Source organism: Vidua macroura, chromosome 6 (genome assembly GCF_024509145.1).
Source record: "Vidua macroura isolate BioBank_ID:100142 chromosome 6, ASM2450914v1, whole genome shotgun sequence".
NCBI classification, from domain to species: Eukaryota; Metazoa; Chordata; class Aves; order Passeriformes; family Viduidae; genus Vidua; species Vidua macroura.
This window is the reverse complement of record NC_071576.1, coordinates 30,498,492-30,517,097: the sequence shown is the minus strand read 5'-3', so window position 1 is coordinate 30,517,097 and position 18,606 is coordinate 30,498,492. Positions and strand designations below refer to the sequence as shown.

General features: G+C 37.0%; 1 protein-coding gene across 5 annotated transcripts in view; it reads left to right on the top strand.

Annotated features, from left to right (window-relative positions):
* MEIS2 (Meis homeobox 2) overlaps window positions 1-18,606 on the top strand; it is a 175,931-nt gene that overhangs the window by 91,589 nt on the left and 65,736 nt on the right. The window lies entirely within an intron of this gene.

Sequence of the window (18,606 nt, the reverse complement as noted above, 5' to 3'; positions counted from 1 at the left end):
TTTTCTTCTTTAATTTTTTTGCTTTTTCATTAGATTTGAGAGATCTACTTGCTGTTTGGTTTGATTGTTTGTTTTAAAAATCCTTATCTGTCAGTTAAACATCTCATTTTCTTGGTTTGTTTCATTCATTTCCTTGGAATTGCTCAAAATGTAGGTGTATGAAAAGCAGAGTGTTGAGAGTGGACAAAGTAATGTACAGCATTGATCCCATCTTATAAGTATACCATCCCTGAAGAGAAATAAAACCTAAATAGAAAATTTTCCATAAGCTAGCATGGCCCACTAGGTCTGAAACTTGAGAACTTTGTGCTGTGTGTTGCTGTGTAGCCTTGTCCTACTTGCAATACATGAGCTGACCATAAGAAGCAAACACTTTGGTTCTGTCAAACCTTTTGTTCCTAGTCTAATGGACTCTTTCCTATGATCAGATACTACACAGATTTTCAGGAAGGAAGTCACAAATTATTTCCTGGAATCGATACTATAATCTTAATGCAGAACCCAGAAAAATGTGAGGTGACTTTACTCATATATGCAGCCATTCCAACAAAATCCCCCCAAACTGAAGCATTTTCCTTGACTTTTCCAGATCAGTTAGGCCATTTCAGGCCATGGTAATCTTTGAGCATTAGTCAACTTATCCAGGTAGAAGACAGAGAGGCCAAAAGCTTTGCAGGTTTGTGGAGTTGGTACATATACAAACCTCAGTTTTCAAGCTCTCCATGTTGCCATGAATTGCAAAAATAGAATATGAAAATTTTACAAAGTACATTTTTATTGTTCTTTTGGTCTTCATCTTCTCTTTCCCTCAATAGAAAACCCATTTTGTATATAGTCCTCCCATAGCCAAATTGGAGGAATTGTGCTTCAATTAATGCTGCTTAGTGATCTATAAAATGCAGTGCAATGGATACAACACCTCTGAGACAAAGTGTTGTGTTAGGTAATTAAAGTAACAGTACTCTTCTTACTGACAAAAAATTATCCAACATCAAGACCTGTCTTAACTGCTTTGACTAATAAAGTTGATTTGCACTTGCTCTGACCAGTAGAGCTGATGGAAAAGCAGGGAAAGTACACAGAGAAAATGAAATCACTTCACAAAATTTTGTTCATGTGAGACAAACAAGCTAAACTTTTCAGACAGCTTAGAGGTATTATAAAGATGTACACAAAATTAAATACTTGATCCAATTAAAATGTCCTACAAGCACCTCACACATTACACATTTATATTGCATATATAATGAGTTATGTTTAGAAGTAATTTTCTTGAAATAAAAGGCCATAGCTATGGACACTGCCAATCTTAGGATTTAAAACATTTAGTTTCTGATTCTGAGATACAAAGCATACCAATAACTTCAAAATAGCATCATGAACTCATTCTCAATGTCCTATTTAGGACCTGTAAAAGCCAGCTAAAATGTCAAGAAAAATTTAAGACAAAATATATTAGGGGAAAAAAATTAGTGCACAATATTTAACTAAATAATGCTAGAGGTTTTAGTGATCCCGTTTGTGAGAGGGAAGGATTTTACAGGTCAGTGTTAGGAGTGTGCTTTTGCTTTCCCTATAAAAATACAACAATTTGTCCACAGCTAAGTGTTAGCAATATTGCAATTCACAGATGCTTACTGAAGTCTTCCTGAGTTTGGATAGCTAAACCTTCAGAATTTTAGTCTTAAATAACCAGAATCATGAATCCCACACAACCTTGTGCTTGTGAAACTGCACTCATGCTGTAGAGGGACTAGATGTTCTATTGCGAGTCTGTTTCCAAGTAGCTGAGAGTCACAGCCAGGCATTGAAGCAATGAACTATTATCCCATACCTAGGGATATCCTTCTGATACCCAGGACTGTGATGGAGGAAGCTGCCAGAGCTAAATGCAGAGGGGACCAAAGCTGTCCAAGAGAGTGAAGGATGTAGTTTGTGTCACACTGACAGATACCGTGAAACAAAGGAGGAGATGAGGAGGGATGGCTGAGCAAGGAGGATGACAGAACCCTGGGAAATGAGGAGACTCCAGATGTAAAGGAGTAGAATTGGAGCACTGGGAGAAGGTGACTGTGAATTAATTAGGCTAGTAGGAACAAACTAGAAGGAGGCAGCTGCTGGACTTGGACCCAGGGACTGAAGTGGGACGAGGGAAATGATGAAGGAAAAAGAAATATCAGGGCTGGTAACATGGGTGATGGAGACTGGATGAAGAGCTGGGACCTGACTTAGCTCCCATTTCATTGCAAATGAGGAGCCTCCCACTAATGCACTCCTTTGAAGACTTTTTGTAATGGCAAATTTTGGTGGCAAACTTTAAAAAGAAAAATGCCACACAGCTTTACATAGTCCCCTGTGGTCCCTCTTGCCACACAGATGTGGGATGGAGAGGAACCAGGTGACAGCACCCTGTATGCAGTCCCTGGTCTAGGAAGGTCCACAGCAATGGAGAAGGACCTTTTCAAAGGAAGTCCTGCTCAGAACTGGAGCAGTGCACACTCCCTTTTTCTGTGGGGGTGCTGCAGATGCCAGCATGTACAGGCTGGAGCATGTTCAGTACAGATGGAGTCTTTGAAGTATTTAGCTGACAAACTCTTAAATGTCTTTACTAAACTAGTGCTAATTGAAAATTTTCAAAGGTTTATAGCTTGGCCAAATGTGGGTGGATTTTCAAAGAGATGGCAAAAGGCGCATCCCAAAGAGCAGGGCCATCCCTTCTCCAAATGTTATGCTTCTGTTCCAAAGCACATTCTCCTCAATTAAATATAGCAAGAAACAACATACCAATATTTTTCTTTAATTTCATTTTCAGAAATGGCTGAATCATTTTTGCTAAAACTTTCCAAAATAATTGAGGCTTGGGCAAACATTCTGCAGACTAAATATCAATTTTAAAAGCAAAGTTTATCAAATGGAAATACTGCCTTACAAGAGGAATACCTGTTCTGTCTAAAAGAAACGGAAAGGTCAAATTTTAGGAGTCCTTTTCCAGAAATTAGGAAGAGAGGGACTGGTAGTAAGTTGCTGCAGGTTTTTAGCACTGCTCATGAGGACAGAATTTGTCTTTAAATGCACTCCTTGTATTTAAATTCTTACACAGGTTAATTCTGTGCAGGTATTACTAGTGAGTGATTTGCCTGTATGAGAAGGTTACTTCTGTGATGTTGCCAAAAGTAGTGAGGCTTTGGCAGTTATGTAGTGATAGCAAATCACCCAGTCACATGAATTAAAGTTTCTTCAGGGCAGCTTTAATTTCTGTATCTAACTTGCTCAAAATGCTTTTAAAATTTGAATTGTAGAGTTAGTGTGATTTACTCATTTGAAGTATGTCCTGTGCCCTCTCTCTTCACCCTTGGATGTGTTCCTAACTTCTGCTTTTTCATAATATTCTGATCAAATGCCCCTCTGCAGTGTCAGAATTTCTAGCAGGTGAATACTGACTTTGCATTCTGCTTTACGAAAGAGCTACAGATTATGTTTTTTCTATAGCACCCAGACAAACCTAACTAACACAAATTCTAACCATCTGTATTAAAGCAATCATGCACATTTCTGAAGCTGCTGGAGAAACAGCTCATTTTGACATATATCCAGAATACTTACCTTTATGTCCCATCCCCCAGTCCTATTTTTATAGAAATAGTGGGTAATACATTTCCCTTAGGGCAGATTTAAAAGCATTTTGTATTATGATGGCTAATATGTAGGCTCCTATCACTGTGGGAATGAAGCCTTGTTTCACCAAAACAAAACTTACTTTCCTCTGGATAGCAAGTTCCACACTGGAATCAAGGTGATTGTCAATTCACACAGTAACTTTTGCACTGCTCACCTAATTCAGGTGGTGGAGAGCAAATGGCACTTCAGCGTATTGGGTGCCATAGACATAAACCTGATATCCTTGAATTAGAGTCTGTACTACCAAAGATGTCGCTGGGAAGTGACAACAATATAACCTGAGGGAAGTAGTATTGTCCCAGGTTCTGTGCTATCAGATTCTTTCTTCAGGCAAATTGGAATGAGGGAAGTGCTCAACTGTCAGCTGTATGTTACCAACACAGATGGAATTGGAGAAGTTTTTTGGGAAATTGGTAGAAGCTTAGAAGAGAGATACACAGAAGCAATCAGAGAAGAATAAGAGGCAGGTATGGATTTTATATGCAATTAATTGAATGGTTCCTTGAATTGCACCAGTTGCATGCCAGGAAATACAAGTAGAGACCCTCAGACTGGGCTTTACATGGTACAAATGTCTGGAATTTAGAGAACATGTTAAGGTTTTTCATGTGGCTCTGGGAGCTCCTCTTTTTCCATCTGTGCTGTGCTAGAACAACACTAATCCTAACAGAAGATCATGTGCTTGGTTTTGTAGGGGGGGGGAAAGAAGCCGAAAAAATTTTCTCACTTAGCCTTATGTTTCTAACCCTAAGAAAGGCTATATGAGGTATCTGTAGGAAGCCTCTCTCAAAGAAAGGTTCTTTACAGTTGCTCAGAAAGTAGTACAGCTTGAGGTATTTTATACTAGCCTATAAGGCACTAGATTTAAATTGGTGTGCAGTGAAACATTTAAATATACTATAGTAAATGAAATATGGTCCAATAGGTTTTTTATGGTCCAGCTATGCTTTTTCTTTTCAATCACTAGCCTGGGGCGAACAAGTCGGCTTTAAAATGTCTATTCTAGCTATGCTTTTATCACCTCTGTCTTTTAGGAAGTTTGATTTCTTTTTTCATTTCTTCTCTTTGATAAAAAAAAAAAGAGCTGAGATCTCTGAACGGGTTATTTATCTCTTATGTTTAATCTATTTATCTGTCAATGGACATGCTGCTTTAGAAGTGTTTTATATTACTAATTAATTTAATTTCACATACTGTACTCCATGTTAACACATTTTCTATTATATACTATAATGTGATTCAGGGCCTTCCCTCAGCAACTTTACCTTAAAGCTTTAATTGCTTTCCTCTAAGACTCAGCTCATGTTTGATTTATCTGATTTCTTTGTATAAAGAGTCTCTGTTTTACAATGTGTACGCAAGCCATTACATTGGTGTTGCTGTTTATCTAGCAAACTTACAAGTTGGTGATAGTATCCATCCCTTTATGAATTTATGAGTGGGCAATAAAAGAAGTGTCAGAAGCCCTGTTGTTGTCTCTATCAGGTCACTCTGTTAGTTTGTGTTTAGAAAGACAACATGGCCTGCCACTGACTTACACAGTGATTTGAAGGATTGATGCCTGCAGTCAAAATCTGTTATGAATTTCTAGCTGTGAAATTATTTTTTTTCCTTTTTTGAGGGAAAAAAGGTGAATATATTGGAGAGGAGAAAAGGAGTAAGACAGCTTGAACAGGCTTGAAGACAGTGTGGACTTCATCTGACATACATTGTTGTTTACATAATGGAAAAGCTGAACCAAAATGCCAGATCCCCAAGCTATGTGAAGTTCAGAGTCTGGATCCAAGTATTGCAGCTTGAATTCTCTCTGGCTCTCAAGAACCTAAATGTAGATACCACATATTAAAATGCATGAAAATGAATGATAGTAAATAATCAATGTAGAGTGGGAAATCTGGTCCTTTGATCTGTCAGGTTTCATCACATAACACAAGCATAAGGACATATGGTATTTTAAAGCTGCATTTGAAGAGATGCCTACGCTGACTTTTATCCTTATTTACAAATAGTCAGCAATAAAGGCTGTAATCTTCCAGATAACACTATGGATGTGCATGTCTTCTTGCACAGAGTTCATTTTAGGATTGAGATGTGATTAATATAGCTAGGAAACATTTGGAAAACGCATGCATACTTTTGAATGTATAAAGTGAGACCAATATTATAGCTCTTAAGTAAAGAGTAGGTAGATGTATATATCTCTGCCGGTTTGTTTCAAATCCAGAAAGCTCTATTGTTTCTGTAAAACCTCTTCATTAGCTATTTCATTGTTACATTTACTTCCCACTCATTAAAGATCCATCCCACTTTCCTTACGTGTGGATGACGTCTATTGGCTTCAGTGAGAACTAATTGCACATGAGGTGAAAGGATTCAAATTAGGATTGCCAATATATGACCACACGGAAAAGCAAGCATGAAATATTCTAATTCTTTTTAGATGCAAAGTAACTTATGAACAAAACCTATTGTGGCTGATTCTCACAAGCTTAGAGCATTGTGAAAGATAAATTAAAATGGGCAAGGCTAATTAATTTGCTAAAATCCATTGTTAATGCAGTGTTTTCAGTCCTTGTGAATGCTGCTCTCATGACAATTGGTGTCTTTCTAAAGAACCATCCCAGCTGTAAATATTTTTTCTTTCCTCTGAGAATATAAGCTTCCATTTAAATAAGTAAATTCCTAGACCTCCTGATTAAGTAGAAAGTTTGGAAGCAAGAATTGCATGCTTCTTAGGCTTTAAAGGCAAATAAAGATCAGCCTGTGTTTTCCTTTTAAAGTCTTTTTCGAAAGTGTCAAAATTTTTATTTTTTTTTTGAACTCTGATGTTGGATTGTTTTGGATGAGGGAGGGAGTAAGAAGGCAAGAGCTTTTTGGTTTTTCAGCTTTTGGGATTAGCAGGGAATGAATGACTGCATGGCTATTCTAAAGGCTTTTTAAAAACTGTGTCACATATACCAGAAGAGATAGTGTCATCTGGCAAATTGCTGCTGAATGAAATAGTAATCAAAATATGTGACAAAAGCTACAAGCTCTCTCCGACGACTCCGCCAGGGCTTATGCCACAGTGGGGTTATTGAAAATCACTCCTTTAAGACTCTGTGCAGGAAAGCCAAGCCATTGAGGACTTCAGCCCACTAGCACTTTTTCCCAGCAGTGGCATTTGCTGCTGTGAATTCAGGGCTCTGTTGACTTTGGCTGATCTGAGCGCTGCTCCCTGTCGGGCGAGCTTGCAGGATCGGGCCTTTGGATGATACATGTAGGACTCTGGAAGACCAGCTTTTACTGCTCATATGTTTGGCAGGCAGATTTGATAATCAGTGCTGTTCTAGAACCTTACACCATCTCAGTGAATATAAATTGATGGTGTAAAGCAAATGGGCAACTGGCGGGAAGCCAAACACAGAGGGGAGAGAAGACGGTTTATTGTTGAGGGGGCAGCCCGGTGTTCTACAGCAGAGCTTTCTGTTCACAACAGCTCTGCAGAACTGCTGAGTTCGAGTGTGGCCTCTGAAGTGTATGAAATAATAACAGTTTTATTTCTCCTGACACAAGCACGGAAGCTGTTTGCTGCCACCTCAGAACTGTTACCCTGCAATGCAAAAGTACCAACAAGGCAGGCTGGATGCAATGTTATTATAAACAGTGCCGCAGTAAACTTCAGGAAAAGCCCATTATACGGTGATAGCCTGTTTGTCAGGAGAAAAGTTCACTAATGTATATGGGAAGCAGAGCTCCTCATTCGCTGATATGTCTGAGTCTATTTTGTTGCACTTTTACCTTTATTTATTGTGCAGGTGCTGCTAAGAATAACCTCAGAAAACACAAAAAGACGGGAGGCCATGTACTCAGCTAGTTTAAATTGGCAAAGAAGTGGTGTCAATTCAAGGCACTTGATGCTATGGTCCATTGCTTATTATTCCCTTTTAAAATTTTAGGATTTTGGGGGGTATGGAAGGAGGAGCGTTTTCTTTGTGGTTGTTTTATTACTGCAAATCACTGAATGAAAGGTGCATTTAAAATAAAGCAATGAATGAATGATAGCAGTAAAAAAATGAACATACGTACACAATAGAATTAAATCCCATTTTAACTCTAATTTGTGTTCCTATGCAATCAGTCGCAGTGATATGAGCTGAGAATTTCAATGAGGCCTGGGGGATTTTTGACACCCATTTCTTTTTTTTTTTTTTTTTAATGGGATTAGCACCTCTAAACCTAAAACTTCTGTGAAAATCAGCCGTAATGTCAGTCCTTCCCACATGTCCTAACTGTTTCTGTTTGTTTAATTATTTCAGGAATTATTCTCTACTAAAACAAAATACAAGTATTACCTTTTGTAGTTGGAGAAATATAATCATTCATTCATCAGTCATAGATCTTAAGTGCCTGTCTTATAAAAATAGAGGGTTTTGACTGTGCTCTTAAAAATCTGATTTCTGATTGAGGTGTCTTTTCTTGGTGCAGAAACCTACTGCTATAGTCTGTAAGCTCATCCCTTGGTTCTGTCTTCAGCTGTGTATTTTTCCTCTCATATGACATTGGGTCAAGCACTTGGTATCTCTAGGCCTCCCCTTATCCACCCAAAATCAGCTTCTTTTTTCCTTTATTGATTTCCTCTTCCAGGGAGTGATGTAGTAAAGTTTTCATTGCTTGTATTCCTTAAGATTCATCAAGACATTTGAGATTCCTGTCTAGAAAGTATTCTAAATACACACAAATATTAAGTTATGGTAATTCTTCAACTTAATTTACTGGCAAGTTTCTCAAGCTAAACATGAAAATGGCACAAGTCTTTTGTAATGCTAAGAGCACATTCAACTTTTCCTCTGAATTTCAACAGAATATGAAAATTTTAAATCTTGTAAAGGAGATCTGCCAACTTCAGCACTATGTACCACCAAAAAGTGGAATAAAAAAAAAAAAAAGAATAAGTCAACTTGTTAAGATTTTGTTGAAGAAATCACTGTAAAAAGCAGGTATGTTATGCTAATCAAGTGATTTACTGAGTCAGTTCTTAATTCCAATAACTGCATGAGCCAACTTAACTGTGGCTAGAAAGCCAAGAAAACAGCATATAGATTAAGATTACTCAAAACTTTTGTTCCTGCATATAAGAGATGCAAATTGGACCATCCTAGTATTGCTTCTGAGTAAAGGACAAAATCTTGCTTCTTCCCCTCCATTTAAGGTAGGGAGCTAAAACCGTTTAGCAGGGTCTGTGAGCTTTTGGTGACTGCATTTGGGATGAGTGACCTCCTCTCCTATCTGCTCTACTTTGCAGAGCTAGTAGAGGCAAGTTAATCACAAAAATGGAAAGAATAGTATTTTTAAGACTGAAAAAATAATTTTAAAAGCATGCCAGTATTCCTGTGTGGAATGTGCTTGAGGTAGAAGGCCGGGTTCTAAGAGTTTTTTTTGCAGTTTGCAGGAGAGGATTTTTAACCTCATTCAGGTAAAAAGAAAAAAGAGGAGTCATTCTTTAAAATCAGTATAGAATTCAGATTTCTGGACTCCTTTTTTTCATAAATACATTTAGAGTCAAGTATAAGAATGGATGTACATATTCACCTGATGTTTGTTCTGAAAGTCACAAATCATTTCCAAAACTGAAGAATGGTAGGAACAGAATATCAATTTATCTGTTTACTATTGAAGTTCTTATCCAGTCTATACCGACATCCAGAATATCTGAAAGTCCTCTGAGTATTGCATCTTCTTTGCAATGTAAAAAACCTTCCCCTCTTCAGCTGTTTCTCCCTGCTTGGTTTTAAGGAATTAATTATCATATGGTTGCCATCTATTCAGAAAATTACAGGATAATCCCAGTGTTTGAACACCATGTCTGAATTTCAGTCTCTACTTGGGCAGGACACATGGTGTGAGAGACAGCTGCTAAAAACTGTGCAGCTATTACAGTGTGTCAGTTTATAAGCCGTGAAGTGTATGCACCAGCTCACAGATTGTTGGTAGGAGTGTGGTACTTTGTTATAAATATATTTTATTGATTGTAAGGAGATTTTATTAAAAGCTACCCAGAAGAAATGGGCAGTAAAAGATCAAGTAAATTGCTTGGCTTTAATTTTAAGTTGCCTAATTTCCTAAAAATGTATGGGGGTTCCACAAACTCCCAAAACACTGACAGAGATTATTCGTGCTTGGTGGTAGTGGTTAGTTATGAACTAACTAACATCAGCAAGATGATGGTCTCTGGGGAGGACATCCACTCTCAAATGGAAAGGTCAACAGGTTCTATTAAACCAGATCTTAAATACATTTAGGTGACTGACTATGCAGATGAAAGATTCTGAAATTGTCAAAAATAACTAAATACATTGCATGCCTAGCTCCCAGTGGAATCAAGTGAATTAGCCACCTAACTCCTTTTAATCATGCATAGCTTTGTCTTTAGGTTCCTAAATGTTTCTGTGGTGGCACCAAATACTTCTTGCTTCTTTCTAGATCAATGGTAGCTCAGAGCACCTGCCACATAGCAAAACAGTACACACTTCTGAAAAAAAACACTTTGGATCACGACTTTCTATGTGTAAATATTATACATTCTTTTAACATTTTCCTAGTAAATATTTTTAAAATGTTACAGATCTATGGCAGATGTTGCTATCTACTGTTTCCTAAGCATGTATGTGATGGGTTGTGTATATATCTGTGTTTTCATGCTTTTTCCATTTTAAGCCTAGGGAAATCAGCATATTGCGCTCAGTGGGAGTGGTAGGCAGAACATCAATGTGTAGTATATATTGTTACACCTAAGAGTACTGGCAAGTTGTGCAAATATAAGCAAAAATGGAAAAAATGCGCAAGACCCAAATAACTGAGATTATAAACCACCTGCAATAACTTCCTGAGGCCTTTAATACTTTGTAAAATCCGAGGCTTTGTTTGCTGAAACAAAGCAGAGATGCCCAGGTGTTGGTCAAACCCTAATGAGATTAGAAAATACTTCCTTTCCCATCATTCCCACCTCAGCTCTGCTGAAAACCAGTCTCTCAGTCACTCTGGCTGTGGGGCTTCCCGACACCCACAGTTCCTGCTCTACATCCCTTCTCTGCTCCTCAGCCACCTTTTACTCTGACTTCCCTAGATTCACTTTTCTGTTCCAAGTTGTCTTCCAGAGATTGAGTTAAATCCTTTGCCAAAATAAAGCCTATGTCTTGCTGCATTTGCTTAAAAACACCTTGCAAAGCTACTTCCTCTTCCATGTGCTTGCCCTCTCATCTCACATACCTTAGCTGTCCCTCAGAAGTTGATTAAATTTAAATGTAATCATAATCATAACACTTTAAAGAAGAGGCATGAGCACTAGTAAATGCTTTAAATCGGGCATAATGCTTTTTCAGATGCTTTATTCTTTTTAGACCTGTATTCTAGAAATCCTTGTCCAAAAGGGCTTTTTCAATTCAAAAGCCTCAACCTCACACTCCTAAAACCATAAAATATGATTTCTGCTCTAAACCTCATAACAGTTACCGGTAGCTGGCCAACTTGTTGCAATTCTACTCAGATGCAGAAAAGAGGCCTTTCAGGAAGAGGAGAGCAAATAGTTTTCTCTTCTGAACTCACTCAGCAAATAGCAAACAAAATCTACATATGCTTTGGAAAATAGATATCCTTTGAAGACCTGAGCTGCAGTTTCCCTTTGCAGAATTTTGGAAATGTTTGTAAATTTATGTAAATTCATGGCTTTGAGGTTTTGGGTTCAGACGTAGTGTGAGACTTAACCTGAACCACAGCAGTTTCACCTATTTGCCACATGAAAGCATCGATTGCAGCATTGCGACCCAAAGTCTTACAACATTTGCCAAAACTCAGATAAACTGCCAAATAAACCTAGCCTTACCTATGAATGGTTCAGGGTTTCACTATTAATGTGGTGTCTTTTCACTACCAAAGTTATTGCAGCCATTGCCTTTGCTTGGCCGATTCAGTGTGTGTGCGCATATACATACATATATATATATATATATATATATATGTGTGTGTGTGTGTGTGTATATGTATGTGTATATATATATGTGTGTGTATATGTATGCATGTATGTATGTATGTTTAAATCAGCTAAATACAAATTAAACTATGTACATTAAAAATTAAAACATAAACCTTTATTTTGTGATGGCTAGTCTTCTTTCCTTTTAGTAGATCATGAATATTTTCTGGCAAGATATGTCACTAGCTTATAACTTCATTAAGCTGCAGTCCATACCTTACCCTTTCACTAGATCCCTGAAAAGAACTTTTGTGTGTGCCAAACAGATATCCACTTGGTCTGTGGCTCTTGAAAGGTAAATTGCCAAGTTCCAGCAAGCAAATTAAGAGGTGCAATGAGAGTTAGCTGTTGCATTCTATCAAATCCTGCTACTGAATGTGCTGAAAAGCTTGCCCAGAGCCATGGCCTCACATATTTATGGTATGAATGGGAGACACTCGGAGCTATGTATTGCCATAGTTCCCATTTCTTTTGTAATAAACTAGCTCAGCAGATGTAGCTTAGGTAAAAAGGAAATTCAAAGTCTCCTACTCACAGACTAACCAAAACAAAGTTCTCTCTCCAGTCCTCTGTCTATGAGCCAAACCGAGAGCCAGACCTTACTTGTACTGATTAGTGTTTTATTCTGTGTGTAACCCAGTGAAACTCAAAGGGTTCCCAGATGGAATAAAGTGCTGCTTAATAGCACTGTGTAAGTATCACTGCCAGAATGTGGCACAGAAAATGTTTTAAAAATCTAACTTTCCATTTCTAACACAACACAGATTAAATCATAGCATTAATTTTCCAAGTCAGTTGCATCATTCTCTTGGTTTATAAGTTTTGGTGCTGAAGACATCTGTTCTGGATAGCTTAGCTTTTCTTTTATGATAGATGTATAGCAATTTTGGCAGTATTAGTACCTAATACACATCAAATAATTCCATAATTGTGACTTAACCAGTGCCTGTGTGCTACAGCCTTCAGAGTATTTCGTATCACGTTTCTGATGTGATTCACCCTGCCTACTCCACCTGTGTAGTGAAGTGAAAAATTAAGATGTTCTATTCAACTTTGTTGATTTTATTTAGCCTGGTGGGCGCACAATAGCTCCGAATTAAAGCAGAAGCAAAAGATGAGCCCAAAATCCTCAAAACAGCAGAACCTGAAGGTTTGTGGATTAAACTAAAAACCTCTAACAAAGCTTGAACTTTGATCCAGCAAGGTGGTGGTGAGGGAGATAACAATACACATTTTTGCGCTTATTGATACTTTCGCTCATGTACTATACCAAGATGTTTCAGAAAACATTGATTACAACTTTCTACACCATTTTTTCACAATTTATGTAACAGCATCTGCATCTCAAGAAAAAAAGGCCTTCTATATTAATCAGTAAAAGCTAATAAATTTACAATTCAGCTTCCATTTAAGTCCTCAGAGAACTTCTGTTGCCTTTGTGGGGTGGTAGGTTGGCCCTTTAGCATACCTTTCATGCCTAACAGTGCATGAATCTTTTGTATTTCTAGCTTTATCTAATATTGTTGCTTAACTCAATTACACATAAAAGTGCTAAAAGTCTCCTCACTCTTCACAGCTTAACCCACCACTTGTTGTTACTTGTTTATGAGACATTTTCTACTTTATAGTCTTTAATCTGAAATTTTATCAAGTGCTGTAATAAAACTGAAAGAGATAATATCTATGGTATTTCCATTCCTCTGCTCTGGTGATAACATTATTTAACAACACTAGGAAGTTAATTAAGAAAGACCTTGCTGTCATAAATCCATGTTGCCTTGCTCATTAAATTAGGCTTTGCAATGTATTGCTGAAGTTAAGAAAACTTTTCTGGACATTCAGCAATGGATACTTCACTAAATAGTCCACAATATGTTACACACTCTTTTGCACGATGACAATCTATTTAACACTCATGCTTCTGGGGCTTCACATGTTTAGATCACATTAATTCTGAATCTTTCTTTCCTTTGAAATAATTAACAAAATATTTCTGCTTCTTGGGTATTTAAGGTATTTAATCTTTTCACAACCACGTTTGTTCTCATTTACATGTTATATTATCCCTATTCTGTGTTTCCTTGAATCCTTGATTTATGCAGTTCTCTATCCCAGCTAACAGAAGCCAGCTACTGATTGAATATACTAGTTCCTTGCCCATTATCATTCATCGTGAACATGGGTTTTTTTCCTATCAATTGTAAATCCTGTCTATAGTGCAGAAAAAAATGAAACTGGGCTTTATCTTTATGGCTTTGTGAGCCCTGCATTCTTTCATAATACATTTCTAAACCATTTTCTGTAAGAATTTGGTTTAGGGCAATCAAAAAAGAACCAGCTCCATAGGTTAGACAGGGGTTCAAATTCAATTAAATCAGCCCCGTAGGAACTGATTCCCTGAGTATACCGTAAAGCAGAGCACTGGGATTGTTTGGGGACAGATTTGTGAAAATCCTTATGTGGTCCTGGACTTTTCAAACATGTAATCTGAGATTCTTTGGCTTATCCAATCTTGAAAAAAGAATTGTTCTGTGAGATAGCTTAACCATCAAAGACAGTTATAACTGTACTGTGTGAGTACCACTGTTTAATATTTAATGCTGTTTCCATTCCTAAACATGTCTATATGACTCACAAATTCCTACTCCAAATCAGAAAGGCGAAGTAAAAAGATCTTGTATTAAATTATCATCTGCCTCAGTCATAGCCAAAAACTTAGGAAATCATGGAACACCACTGTGGAACTGAATAAATGCAAAATTTGAGAGTTGTCACATACCTGGATCTGGTATTTATAACCCTTTGTTTGGAGTACCTTACATCAAAACTAGTGACTGTATAGGGTCAAGAGTGGATATTTGCATCCAAATTGAGTTGATCTATAGCATAAACAGGGATTTCTGATAAGTCTGCCAATATGTAAGGATTCACATTTTGAAGAAGAATAATCCAGGGCTCACCCTACAGCTCTATTCTACCATGCCATTAAAAGGGACACAGCTCTGCCTCCTGATATTAGTGAAAGGGACACTATTTTAAGTAGCACTGATTATTTTCTGAACTGGTTTGAAGTAAGGTATTCTCACCACCCATATTTGCTCCAGGTCTTTTCTCAAGAGATTAACAAAGCAGAACTTGATGAGGCACTTCATTCTAAATAAGAGAGGGAACTATTTAGAAGTAATCTTTCTGTCTTACAGCTTTGTTCATCACTTTAAGACTGTCACATTATGATTTTTCAACATTTACAATATTTTTGTTTTGTTTGCCTTCATTACTTCCGAGACTACTTTACCACACTGATTTTTTAGTGGTTTGAAATACTGTCTCAGCTTCATTGCAGATTTTGGTCTTTCATTTTAGCTCTTGTTGGGCTATATCTGTTCTAATATGCCTTCCATATTATTTTTTCAGTCTTTTTCCACAATAGTTGTAAGATGTTACAGACAAATTTTAAATATTTGTCTGAAATATAGATTTTGTATTTCAGAAGCTTAAAGTAATATTTTGGTATGTTTACTGAAAGGTTAAGTTTCTTAAATTAGGCTTCAAATCAAATTCTAAGGAATATAATGGCAAAACTCTTACCGACTCAATGAAAATAGAATTTTATATCCAAACATCTAGAAGATCACATATAATATCTAGGAGAAGAAAATTGCTGTAATACTGTTTGGTTTTATTACTACACATTGTGCTTTATGTCTGGAGACTGACCTGAAAACCCATCAGTCCAATATCACTGTTCTCTCTCTCCAGTACTTTCTTGTTACCTGAAATGCATTTTTAAACTCTTTTCAATCATTTAATCTTTTCCATAGCTACCAATTTTACCTCTTTTTAATCTGTCAGCAAAATTTGAGTCAAACTTTGAGTGTCTCTCTCTTCTGTAGTTCACTCTACCCATCAACTGCAACACAAATATTTTCAGTTCTCTCATCTAGCTTTAGCATCTTATGAATAGCGACCGTAATATTTTCTTGTAGTGCAGTTATTATTGCATTTTCTTTTTTGTTGCTGTGTTTGTTTGGATTTTTTAAAATTCTTCGCTACCTTAAAAAGTTCACCACGAAACTTCCTACCATCCCCATCAGATATTCTTGCATTTTCTCCATAGATTCTTTTCTCCATTCATTATGTCAGACCATTCAAGTATTTATTCTGCTTTCAGGGAACTCACTGCCTGGAAATTAGGAATTAAAAGACCAGAGCCAAAGTGTTTGTTTATTCTTACATGTCAAAACCCCTGAAATGTTTGATAGTTTTGCAAGAAATTGGGACAAGAGTAATATATTAATGTTTTCATCAGAAACTACAGTTCTTCTTCTCAGAAAATAGAGCCAAATTGTACTTGATGTGTGATAATGCTTATTGCCACCCTTCTTGTTGATATGAATAGTCTCCATTTTTAAAATCACTGTACAGGCTGCTTACCCTCCTTTAAATCTTCTTGAAGGAAAAATTTCAGGGGGAAAATTTTGTATAAGAGATTACAAATTGTTTTTCTTCTTACAGCACCAAATATGGTTTTCTGTCATTGTTCTCTTTCCATTCTAATGATAGGATTTTTTTCTACCACAATACTGCATTTTACTTTATTAGTCATCTTTCTTCCTTTCCTTAGACCATCTATTTTTTTCCTGTAAATGTGCTTCTCAAGCTTTCATTTTGCAAACCACACATCTGGTCATCTTTCTTTTCTGTTGTGTCTAAAAGCAGCCATATGTCATCAGCAACCCTCTCATGTATATTGAACTTCCTTAGCACATCATCTTGTCTCTTTGAATGTGTTACCTGATGTCTTTAAAGTGGCAAAACACAGAAAAGTGGGTCCTCCTAGTCTTTTGTTCATCAGACAAGTAAGAGTGAGGGATATGGTAGAGACAGGAATATAGTATTTATGCCCTTGTTCCATATCTATTCTATCTTTGCCTTTTAATTTCTCCTTGCCTTAGTTCAACTAGCAGAATATGGCTCAAATCAGTTCTACACTATCCAGCTGTTAAGTATGGCTACCCTTTATTGATAGGGAGGAATCAGGGTTGCTGAGTGATGAGTGTTTTTTGTTAGATCTTCCACAACAACTGTGATTCTCCAGCTCAGTCTGTCTGTCCAGGTGCTTTATTAGGTGTTCAGAGTTTTTAACATGAATGGTCTTCTCTGGAAATTAACAGAGCTATAACAACAGCCTTTCTGCTCAGAATGTAGGCATAAGTGCTTGAGAACCATTAGAATGTGTCTGGCTTGAGAACCATTAGAATCATACCATTATGTATGTAAATAACAGAGAAGGATAATTATTCTAAAAGATCTAGATCGAACCGGTAAGCTTTAATTAAAGTTTGAAAAGCTTTTGGTTCAGGAGATACATTCAATCTTTTCTAAAAGCATGCTTAGTAATCTTGGTTCTGTGGCACTGTATGTGAAGGACCCTCTTCTCCTTCACCACTTAGAGTGGCATTGCATAAGTTAAGACATTAAAAAGGTTTTAGTGTGATGAGATGGGTGATATCTTAGGTAACTAGGACCATAATTTAAAGGTAGCCCTACCAGTGCACAGTCTGTCAGGGGAATGGACCCACAGCATTTTCTACTGCTGTTGAATGTTGAAAATTCTAGAATGCAAGTGCTTTTTCTGCTTCCTAAAAGAGTTGCAGTACACCCATTTTGGAGCTCAGCTCATTGTCTGAACTTGGCTTCATCATCCATGACAGAGGACCAAGTGTCTTGTGGCACTGCTATTTGACCATCCAGTAGCACTGAAGAGTTCATGAGAACCCATGGTTACCTTGGCAATAAAGTGATGAGATAGTCTCAGTAGAATGGGAATTTTTAGAGGTGGTAAGATTTTTAAAGCTCTTTCTTTTTTTATGACTGTTAACTCATTTGTTACTGAGATTAACGTTTAAACAGACAATTAAGGGATGCTTTTAATAGGCTGAGAAAAGTTAAAGGATGTCAGTGTATTCTTTAATCCTGCCTTTTGAAACAATCCCTAGCATTTTGTACTCATTATGCTTTTAAAGGGTGAATAATTTAGATTCTCCTTATTAGAAACTCCCCTCTGTGTTCCTTCCTCTGAATACAGCTTTCTAAATAAGAAAATAAACTAATCTTATATGAAATTCTATAACCTGTACCTCTGTCTGAGTAAAATTATTACCTACATATATATAAACTCCCAAGTCTACTACCAAATCCAACTGTGCTGGGCATAATTGTCATTTAATTTATTGGAAGCAAATTGACAACATTTACACAGAAAAAAAAACCCCACAAAACCAAAAACCACTTTAAATTACGCAGGACAATGCTGAAAAGCCATCGTTAAAAATCTTGAAATCTTGCCTTCACATTTGCCGTGCATTTGGCAGGGTTTGGGTCATGAAATCACAACCCTTAGATGCTCAGAGCAAAAGGAGCTCTCTGATACCCTACATCCCTGTGCATTTAAGGCTATAATGACACTCGCCTGCAAGAGATTTGCGAAGCCGGTAAAGCTCTTAATTAATCTCAGGTAGTTATGTGATGATGAAGTGACTTACCATCTTTGCAACCATACTGGAACGTGTATTCCTACCAGAAAGATTAGCCACTGCAGAGGTAACTGGACTAACATCTCCTGGCATCCAGCAGTGTACAGACTAAACTATAACTTTTACTAAGATAATATGGAAACCGACAACAAATTATTACTTGTGGTCTTTTTCCAGGTTTCAAGTGCAAACATACCAAAGTTTATTTTAAATCTGAGCCAGTCAGACATTTAGTAATATAGATCAAAGCAGAAATGAAGGCCTCCCATGCTTATTATTTCAATATGATGTCTGTTCTAATAAAGTGTAAGAATGCCTGTGATAGACTAACTAGTAGGAATTTTCTGGTTCTGTAGTTTAGCCTTAAATATATACATGTAT